This window comes from Suricata suricatta, chromosome 10 (genome assembly GCF_006229205.1).
Source record: "Suricata suricatta isolate VVHF042 chromosome 10, meerkat_22Aug2017_6uvM2_HiC, whole genome shotgun sequence".
Taxonomy (NCBI): domain Eukaryota; kingdom Metazoa; phylum Chordata; class Mammalia; order Carnivora; family Herpestidae; genus Suricata; species Suricata suricatta.
Genome location: NC_043709.1, coordinates 132,288,784 through 132,298,529, shown reverse-complemented (window position 1 = coordinate 132,298,529; position 9,746 = coordinate 132,288,784). Strand labels below are relative to the sequence as shown.

The 9,746-nt window shown below is 59.9% G+C and overlaps 1 long non-coding RNA gene across 1 annotated transcript; it reads left to right on the top strand.

Moving 5' to 3' along the window:
• The first annotated feature begins 4,456 nt into the window (after nt 1-4,456).
• LOC115304131 lies at nt 4,457-8,186 on the top strand. Its single transcript, XR_003914319.1, has 3 exons — nt 4,457-5,013; nt 5,433-5,609; nt 7,659-8,186. It is a non-coding gene; the product is annotated as an uncharacterized LOC115304131 (long non-coding RNA).
• The last annotated feature ends 1,560 nt before the right edge of the window (nt 8,187-9,746 follow it).

Sequence of the window (9,746 nt, the reverse complement as noted above, 5' to 3'; positions counted from 1 at the left end):
CCTCTGGCTCCCCAGTGAGGAGACCATGGTTTTGGTTTCCGGCAGAAGAATCATGTTCACAGAGCTCCGGAAATAACGCTGCTCCCAGGACAGAGGTGGCCGCATGCCTACAAGCAATTTAAAGACCTCTGTAGCTCTTGACTGTCACCCTGTCTGGAGGGAGTTCTTGGATGGTTTGGTCATGCAGACATGAGGAAGAGTACGGTTTGAACATGAAGGACGAAACCCACCTCCCAGGCTCCGTCCCGCCCCCCTCCCCCCTCTCCTGTACCTCTTCTTTCTTACTCTTCCAACAAATGAAAGGCAGGAGATCTCCATGTAAGTGGGCCTAGAAACTTTCAGCCACAGAAATTCCTGGGGCTGTTGAGGCTGCCAAACGGGAAGATTTAGAACAGAAGTGGGTTGTGGGGGCACCGTGAAACAAGGAGTGGAAGGAGGTGGCGGTCCTGAAGCCGGTGGGTGGGACATGGAGGAGTAAGAACTTTCCGACCAGAACAGTACCCGTCCCGGGGATCCAGGAGTCAGGACACGCGGGTCACACGTCACGTCCTTCTGTGGCCCCCCAAAGAGTACTTTGGGTGCAGGAAGAAATGATCACACTTCCCCTGTTTATTCTAGTGCATCCTTTTAAATGTATAATTTTTGCTTCAGTTTTACGATCCCTACAGTAAAACAGCACAGCAGCACGTGTATATAACTTACGACTAAAAACTGCCCTTTTGGAAACTAATAGCTTGTGGCCAAAGTTTGGATGCTGCCGCCCAAAGAAAGGATGGCGAGCAGGGGACCAGCCTGGCTTCTCAGACTTGGGCGGCAGGATGCGCGGTGGTGTTATTAACACGCAGACTCGGATTCCCTAGTTGTGGGCTGGAGGTCGGAGCCGACCCAGAAGGAGCGAGACGGGGCTTTTCCTCTTTGCCGCAGTCTCGCACGTGGCGCCGCAGACGTGGAGGGAAACCCGGAGGCCCCGGGGGGTCGGGAGCAGATGCTCTGGGTTTCCCTCTCCCGGAACGCGGGCGCCTTACTCTTGGTGCCGCGAGGAAGTCCAGATGGTGTCTGGAGCTCACTTCACCGAGAGGGAAGGTGCCGGGTGCGGTGCAGAGAAGCTGATGTGTGTAAAGGGTGAACAGGTGCGCCCACCGCGGAGGCGGCTCTTCCGTCCCCGGCGCGTGTCAGTGCCTTCCTTCACTCTCCTTGTCGTCATTCGTGGCGCTGGTGACAGGTCGTAGGGCGCCTGCTGCTTCTAACGTTAGCCAGCATTTGCCAAGGTCACATCGACACCGCTTCTTGAACGTGGCCGCTCTTCTGTCACCCCCTTGCAGGCGAGGAAACGGAGGCCCTGAGAGGTCAAGTCACAGACCTCAGATCGCAGGGCTTGTAAGCGTAGAACAGGGCACATCCCGCCCACTGCGTGCCCGGCGTTCTCTCTGCTTAGACCCAGTCTGCCTGTGTCCTGGGAGCTGGGGGGCGGCCCAGAGGCTTGCGGTTTTGAGGACCTGAGTTCTTGTTTGCTCACTCATCAAGCAATGCTGTGTGTCTGGTACCACGCATTCAGGATTGAGGGATGAGCAAAACAGTCGGTGGCCTTAAGGAGGGAGATGGAGAAGCAAAGACGCAGTTACCAGACTGTTGAGTGCTGTCCGAGATCAGGTCACTGGGCTGTGGGAGGGTCCCCGTGCCCATGGGAGGGGCGGCACAGAAGGTTGACTCAGGTGTCAGAAGTGTCTCTGAGGGGTGACGGGTAGCAAGAAAAAGAGGGGGAAGATGCTGCCAGCAGGAAATCGGGAAGCTGCCACCAGGGAGTTTCCCTCAATCCAACCCAAATAGAGATGACGGTAATTAATACGTTTGAAACTTAATAAAGATAATCCTCACGGCATGCTCATTAGTTGCCGTGTCTTCTCGCCAGACCAGCTGGTGTAATCATTATGAAGCGTCCTTCTTGAACCCCACAAATATTCTGGTTTTGAAATGGACTTTGCTACGGATAGAGCTACTCCCTTTTTTGTTGATGAGCGTTTGCGTGGTGGGCTTAACTTTTAACCATCCACGTCTTTATGGATTTCTTAGAGTTGGGCTTGCCTTTTCTTTTTATCCAGTGTGATTGTGTCTTCGGCCAGTGTTCAGACCATTTATCGTTTAACTGGCTTCAAGCACAAGAGCCACAGGGGAGCGGATGGGAGGTGAGAAGGGCTGTCCTGAGCCCAGAAGTGGGTTTGGCCCCGGGGTCCGCCGCCTCCTGGGCGAGGAAGCTCAGGTTCGGAGCGCGCGTTTGGGAAAGCAGAGGCTCGCACCTGAGGCCCGGTCAGCGGCCCGCCTTGGGGGACATCCGGCTTCCCCCCTCGAATCCCTTTCTGGGCTGAGGGTGCTCCCTGGCCTCAGGACAGCACCCGGCAGTGGGGAAGAGCTGACTAGTTTGCAGGAGGCTTGCTTATGTGGGGCACACGGACTCCGTGTCGTCGGATGGCACGCTGGGCTGTGGTGTGCGTGCCGCCCAGACACGGCACGGGGAGAGTCCCTTCCGAACAGGTTCTCTGACTCCTTACCTCAAGCCTGCAGTGTGACGGCCGGGGCGACATGACACGTCCTGTAGCAAAAGGGATTGGCCCCTGGGGTGGTAGGGGATGTCCACCTCCATGTCTGCACCAGCCCCAGGGAGGGCCAGTCTCCAGGCGAGCACCCAGAAGCCCCGTGGGTGCACCCTGTCAGGGCCTGTAATCCTGGAGGGCAGCCACTAAGTGCCCAGCTCCCTAACAAGACCAAGTGGCCGGTGGGCCCCTTCTGGGGGATTCCCAGCACCTTAAGTTGGAGCTAATGACCCGGGGACCGAGGACCAGGGACACCTGGGAGGGTAACGGGCTGCCCCTTCCGGGCTGGATTTCCCAGGGCACGGGTGGGGCTCTCAGAGCTGCCCTGGTGGGTGTGGGGAAGCAGGACCGAAATGGCCACCAAGGCCCTGACGACTAGGGGAAGTGCATGTTGGCCCGAGGCCAGGCAACGCAAACGAGGAGGAGCAGAAGTAGGTCTGTCACCTCCACCTGGTGTGCCAGGGCACCTGACAGAGGGCCTCTCGCAGTCCTCATCGTCACCACCAGGTGAGCCTCCTGAAGGCCCGTGTCCTTGTCCTCAGCTGTCACGTGTCACAGTCGTCAGGTCTTCCCGGAGCCCCCACTCACGGTCTGGGCGCTCCCGTGTTCCGGTCTCTGCTGCACGGCCCCCTCCCCCCACCGATGCCCTCCTCTTCTCTCTCGCCGCACCCCCCACTGTAGCCCTCCACCCCCCCCCCGCCCCCATCTCGCGGCAGGACGGAGCCTTAGTCTCGGCGTGTCTGCCCGGTCCTCACGTGTCATCGCTGTCCTCACTGGAGTCTGCGCCCACGTGGACCGGTGGCTTTGGGGAGGTAGGGGTGGGGATCCGTTGTCCTCCAGTGCCCCACCGTCCGTCCCGAGTGCCCAGGCGCTCGCTGAGAAGGCCGCCCGTACTGCTGGCCCATGTGTTCCTGGCCAGCCTGTCCTTTTCCACTCGTGCTGGAGAGGCCTGGACGTGGGGAAGGGGTCCCCCCTGTGCTGGAGAGGATTGGACGTGGGGAAGGGGCCCCCCCTGTGCTGGAGAGGCCTGGATGCGGGGAAGGGGGTCCCCTCTGTGCTGGAGAGGCCTGGAGGCGGGGAAGGGGGTCCCCTGTACTGGAGAGGACCGGACGCGGGAAGGGTGTTCAGTGCTGCGGGTGAGAACACCCACAGCAGATGGCTGCTCGGGAGCCCCCGAGGCAGCAGCATCGCGCATCCAGGAGCCTTCGGCCTGAGGCCCCGGCGGGCTCGGTGCTAGTGGCCACGCGGGATGGGTGGAGTCAGAAAGGAGCAGCGATTTCTGGAGGAATGCTGGGGAACAGCAGAGACCTGCGGGGAGGGGTGTTTGGGGGGAGAAGTGGGTCAGGTGGACAGAATGGACATAGAGGTGAGGGGAGAGAGGACATAGGGGTGAGGGAAGAGAGCTTGCTGGAGAATTCCTGTCTCCCCCTCCCCCCACCCTGGTAGAGCCCTAGAGGAAGCCGGGAGCCGGAGATGGTTTCGGAGCAGGGGAGGAAGAGACACAGCACTGTGGTAGGAGACTCGGTATCCGGGGCAGTGCGCGCTGGCTTGTGGTGGGACAGGCACGGCCTGAGGTCTGCGCCAGGCTCTGTGGTTTCATTGGGCAGAGAAGGCAGCGGGAAATCCCCCAGGACGGGATTGGGTGACTCCTGGGCTGTGGTGACGGGGTGCGCTTGGACCTGCACATTGAATGGAAGGAGGGTCCATGGTTCCCAGGAGGGTCCGTGGTTCCCGGGAGGGTCCCTGGTTACCAGGAGGGTCCATGGTTCCCAGGAGGGTCCCTGGTTACCAGGAGGGTCCTTAGTTACCAGGAGGGTCCATGGTTACCAGGAGGGTCCTTAGTTACCAGGAGGGTCCGTGGTTACCGGGAGGGTCCGTGGTTCCCGGGAGGGTCCCTGGTTACCAGGAGGGTCCATGGTTCCCAGGAGGGTCCCTGGTTACCAGGAGGGTCCTTAGTTACCAGGAAGGTCCATGGTTACCAGGAGGGTCCTTAGTTACCAGGAGGGTCCCTGGTTACCAGGAGGGTCCTTAGTTACCAGGAGGGTCCCTGGTTACCAGGAGGGTCCTTAGTTACCAAGAGGGTCCCTGGTTACCAGGAGGGTCCTTAGTTACCAGGAGGGTCCGTGGTTACCAGGAGGCATCTGTGGTTACCAGGCGGGCCTTACCCCAGCCTGTCCTTTGTCTGCAGACCTCCTGGAGCGTCAGTCTCCCGCTGTGTCAGGTGAGAGGTTTGGATCCCCGTGACTCACTCCGGTCTCGTGTGACGCCTGGGCTCAAAGCACATTTCGGTGTTTCCCAGTAGGACCGAGACTTCCCCCGACCCCTTCCTGCCTGGCTGCGCCATGTCAGTCCAGCACTGGGGCCCTGGGGACGGCCCCAGTGCCCGAGGCAGCCGTCTGGCCCAGACCTCCCGCCCAGTCTTCAGGTGGGTCGGTCCTTGAGTCAGGCTCGCTGACACGGACCTCGGAGCAGGGCTGAGGCCTGGGGGAGCCGGAAGCAAGCATTTCCCTTTGGTTCAGGGCCCCCGGGCTGCGAGCGGCTCCCAAGGCCAGAGCACTGGGGGGGGGGGTGTGAGCCTGCATCTGGTGCTCGTGGGGGGAGCCAGGGGTCCCCTCGGCTGCGTGGATGCAGCCTTCGTGGGTGACGCCCGGGCATGTGGGCCTTGTGTGCCGTGGACCGCTCCTGTTTTGCTTCTTTTCAGCCGAGATGCAGTGGCCAGCCGCCTCCCCGAGCCCAGAGTCACCTCACCCTCGGTTTCCAGGCACAAGGGAAAGGTCTCTTCTTAGTAGGGAGGAGTAGGAAAGGGGCGATGCGTGGCTGACAAATCGTGAAATTTCGTTTCAGTCTTGTTACGTGCCCTCCTCTTTCTTGGCCATTTTGGGCACTTTGTGGATGGAACGCTGGGTGTAACTAACAGTGAAACAGCGCTGTCCTTCACTCCCGCCCTCGCCGCTTCCCGCCTTACAGATCAGCCGGCCCAGAATGACCGCCCGTCCCCGCTGGAGCCGGCACGTGGCCCAGGTATCTGGCTCCAGAGCGCTCGCTCAGGAAAGGGTTCTGTCCCCGTATGGAGAGATCTGTTCTGAGGTTCCGGGCGGTGACCTGGTTCTGGAGCTGAGTGGTTGCTCAGGGGTGTTCATTGTGAGCATTTATCAAACTCTGCATTTTTTTATTACATTTTTTAATGTTTATTTTTGAGAGAGAGGCAGAGCATGCACAGGGGAAGGGCAGATAGAGAGGGAGACACAGAATCCGAAGCAGGCTTCAGGCTCTAAGCTGTCAGCCCAGAGCCCAATGTGGGGCTCGAACTCACAGACCTTGAGACCATGACCTGAGCCGAAGTTGGATGCTTAACTGACTGAGCCACCCAGGCACCCCCCAAACTGTGGGATCTTACATGTAACACTTTGTGTAACACAACTTGGGTGACAGGACGCCTGGGTTCTGGCCGAGCCCCACTACCTTGTGAGCGCATCAAGCAAATAACTTCGATCTGGATCCCCTTTCTACAGATTCGTTGGCTTGGACTGGGTCATGATTTGTGGATCCGTCCTCGTCACAGAGCCTGGGGTCCAAGCATGTGAACCAGAGGGCGTGGGTTGGGATGAGGTCAGGACTGCAGGCAGCCCAGGGGCCGTGGCTGCTGTCCGGCTGGGGCTCCAGGAGCACCCAGACCGCGTGCTCTCCCAGGACTGTGCTTCCCCACCCCTGGGAGGCGGCTTGGGGCCCCGGCAGTCAGCCCACATGGGGCTACTTCAGCGCTCCGTTGTTCTGTGGTGGCCCTTGTGACCCATTTCCTAGCTCTTCAGTAAACTCTGTCAGGGTTGATTGACTCGTTTGGTTTTCCTCCTAGTGGATGGAGAAATTCAGAACCTACTTGGAGACTGAAATGTAGCCATTCACAACTTAGTATGAATTTCCTTTATCAGATTTTCTCCCCTCCCATAATAAGAGTTCAGTAAATCAGAATTCATGGAAGTTTCTGATGCAGGGATGGGGTGGGGATGGTGAGAGGGAGACTGGGTGGTGCGTGCATCATGAACAAGAGGAAGGGAGGAGGAAGGAGACGTAGCTGTGCAGGGGTGTGGTGCACTAGCGGCGGCTTTGAATCCTAATGCCACTGCTGGGAGAAGCAGGGCCTCCCGATTCACAGGTGGGGCCCCTCCCCCACCACCTCCAAGGGCAGCTCTCCACACCAGCCCCCTGCACCCCCTGAGGGTGCGGGGGGCCCTGAGCAGCAGGCTCCTGTGCGGTGGGCTGGGAATGGCAGGGCAGCAAGCCCCCGCTCGGCACCCCAGGCCTTGGCCCCCTGCTTGGCCTGCGCCTCCGCAGGCTGGAAATAGCAGGCCTTGATTGTGCGGCAGTGGAGGAGGGAGGGGGAGGCCTGACCCCTGGACTGTGCCCAAATATGGGTGAGTTTTGTCATGGGGCCAGGTGCAGGGCAGGAGGGTGGAGGGCTGGGGCGCCGCCAGGCGGTGCAGCACCTTCACCGCCTGGGGCGCTGCTCACCACGCCGCAGGGTCCGCCAGAATGGCTGTCCGTCCCAGTGGGCCCGTCCTGTCCACCTCGGGCCTAGGAAGTGGACCTGGGAGGGCAGTGAGTGCGAGTCTGTACCTGCACGTGCACACGCACCCCTGCCCGTCCCTGAGGGCGTATGTGTCCCCGGACACGCACCACTGCCCGTCCCTGAGGGCGTATGTGTCCCCGCACACGCACCCCTGCCTGTCCCTGAGGGCGTATGTGTCCCCGCACATGCACCCCTGCCCGTCCCTGAGGGTGTATGTGTCCCCGCACACACTCCCCTGCCTGTTCCTGAGTGCATGTGTGTCCCCGCTCACCCACCCCTGCCCGTCCCTGAGGGCTTATGTGTACCCACACACGTTCCCTTGCCCGTTCCTGAGTGCATGTGTGTCCCCGCACACACACCCCCCGGCCCATCCCAGTGGCCTCAGCCCCTCAGGCCACGCCTGCTGCACCACCGGGGACCTCCAGTGTATCTCCTGTGTGTGGGGTGGAGGCCTGGGTGGGACAAGGGACCTCTCAGGGGTCTTGTTTATTCCATGAAAGTAGGCGGGGAGGACTCTTCTCTGGAAACTACCAGTGGTTGAGAACCCGAAGACTTTACCCAGCCTCCTCGGAGAAGGCCCGCCGGTCCTCATGCTCGTCAACAAAACACACAGACAAGCTTCAAGGCGGCTCTGCAGCGTGTCGTGAGCGGCGTGGGAAGGCAGGTGCACGCAGAGCAGGGGCGGCTCCCCTGAGGGTCATTGTTCTGGACCTGAACTTGCCGCTTAGACCGCGCTCTAGGATTACTCCAGACTCCACTAGATTCTGTTCGCTGAGTGCTTCCCACGTGTGTGCCCAGTGTTTCCTCAGCACGGTGACAAATATTCGCAGCCAGGTGTCCCGCGTGGCTTCCCTGTTCCCGCAGCACCAGCCCGGAGCTCAGTGCGGGGCCGGCCCTGGGGCGCGGCGAGGTGGCAGCAAGAATCTTTGTCCGCTGGCCCCTGGACTCACTTGAGAAGCTTTTAAGAAATCGCAAAGCCTGAGCCCCACCCAGCAGTTCTGATCTAAGTGGTCCGGCATGGAGTTCGTAGACTCGGTATTTATTATTATTTAATTTCTTGAGAGAGAGGGAGAGAGCGGGGGAGGGGCAGAGAGGGGGCGGGGGGAGAGGATCCCAAGCAGGCTCCATGCTGTCAGCACAGAGCTCGACGCGGTGCTGCATCCCACAGACTGTGAGATCATGACCTGAGCTGATGCCAAGAGGCGGTCGCTTAGCCGACAGAGCCACCCAGGCGCCCCACAGACTCGGTATTTTTAAAACCTTCCGTGGATGATTCTTGCACAGCACAGATGTTGAGAACCAGCAATCTATATCGTGGTTCAGACTAAACGATCAGGTTTGCGTGTTCAGCCCCCGGGTGATTCAGTGTATCAGCCTGGCATCTCTATTTACTGAAGCCCAAAATAGAAGGGCTGAGGGACATAAATAGGCGGGAGGCCAAGTTCTGGCTTCACACGCAGACTCTGGTGGGAGAAACGCTTAGGTGGCCAGAGGGCCCCAGAAGGCTTTCCTGTGAGGTGCCACACTTCCTAGCTGCCTACAAGGCCTTCCGGCTCTCTCCACCCTTCCTCGTTTGATCCCTGCACTGCTCTGGGGAGGGTTACAGAAAGAGGCGGCTGGTTTAGTCCTTAACCCACTTACAAAGCTTCCCAGGAGGGGCTGTTTCTGCAGGGAGCTCAGCTCAGCCACTTCACGCAGACGGACGGGACGCCGTCGCACCCGGAGCCGTTGTCTTGACCTTGGCTCCGTCTCCGGGGCTGCAGTCGCTGTTGGGAGCCTCTGGTCCGTGTGAAATGTGTGCGGTACCTGATTCTGAGCCACAAACCGCTGCTTGAGAGGCTGATCGTTTTAGGTAGAGCCATCCAAGTTGTACAGTGTTTTTAGGGTCCCTGAGGTCACAACGTGACACGGGACCAGCGGTTCACCTTTCTGCTTTGGATGGAAAGGGCGGAGCTGGTCCACGTGCCCTCCACACGAGTGTGCGCCGCGTCTCTGGGACAATCCGCAGTTGTGTGGCCCAGTTGCTCAGTTGTGGGACCTTGTGGAAGGAAGCCCCGTTTGGCATCATGTGTCAGCCCATTTCATACACTGTAGCAGCGTCAGAATGACCCGCATTGAGGCACAGCCTTGCTCTGTGCCTGGCCGGCTCTGGCTAACCCACGGCAAAGCCGCTCAGACCCAGAACTTTCTTCTCCTTTCAGCGCCTTCCGCCCAGCCTCCAGTGCGGGGCCCCTGAGTTCCCTCACACCACCGTCCACGCCCAGAGCAAGGGAGGGACCCAGAGAACACAGCCTCGTTTGCACTTGTCAGCTGCGATCTGGTCAGGTTGAAGGGAGGGGCTCCCAGGCAGCCCCCTCCTCTGCAGTGATCTGGGGCCCTCCGTGGCCCGTCCTGCCTGAGGTTTCCCGCAGGCCTTCTCCATCGCAGAGCTGCTGCCCATCTTCCTTTCCCGCCCCCTTCACCAGATTTAAAAAACAACAACAGAACTGTGCTTCGGGAGGCCAGTAGGGCACAGCTGTAATCTGTATCGGAATCCCTGTTGTGTGGCCTGGTGTAAGGGCTTTACCTCTCTAATCCTGGATTTCCTTCTC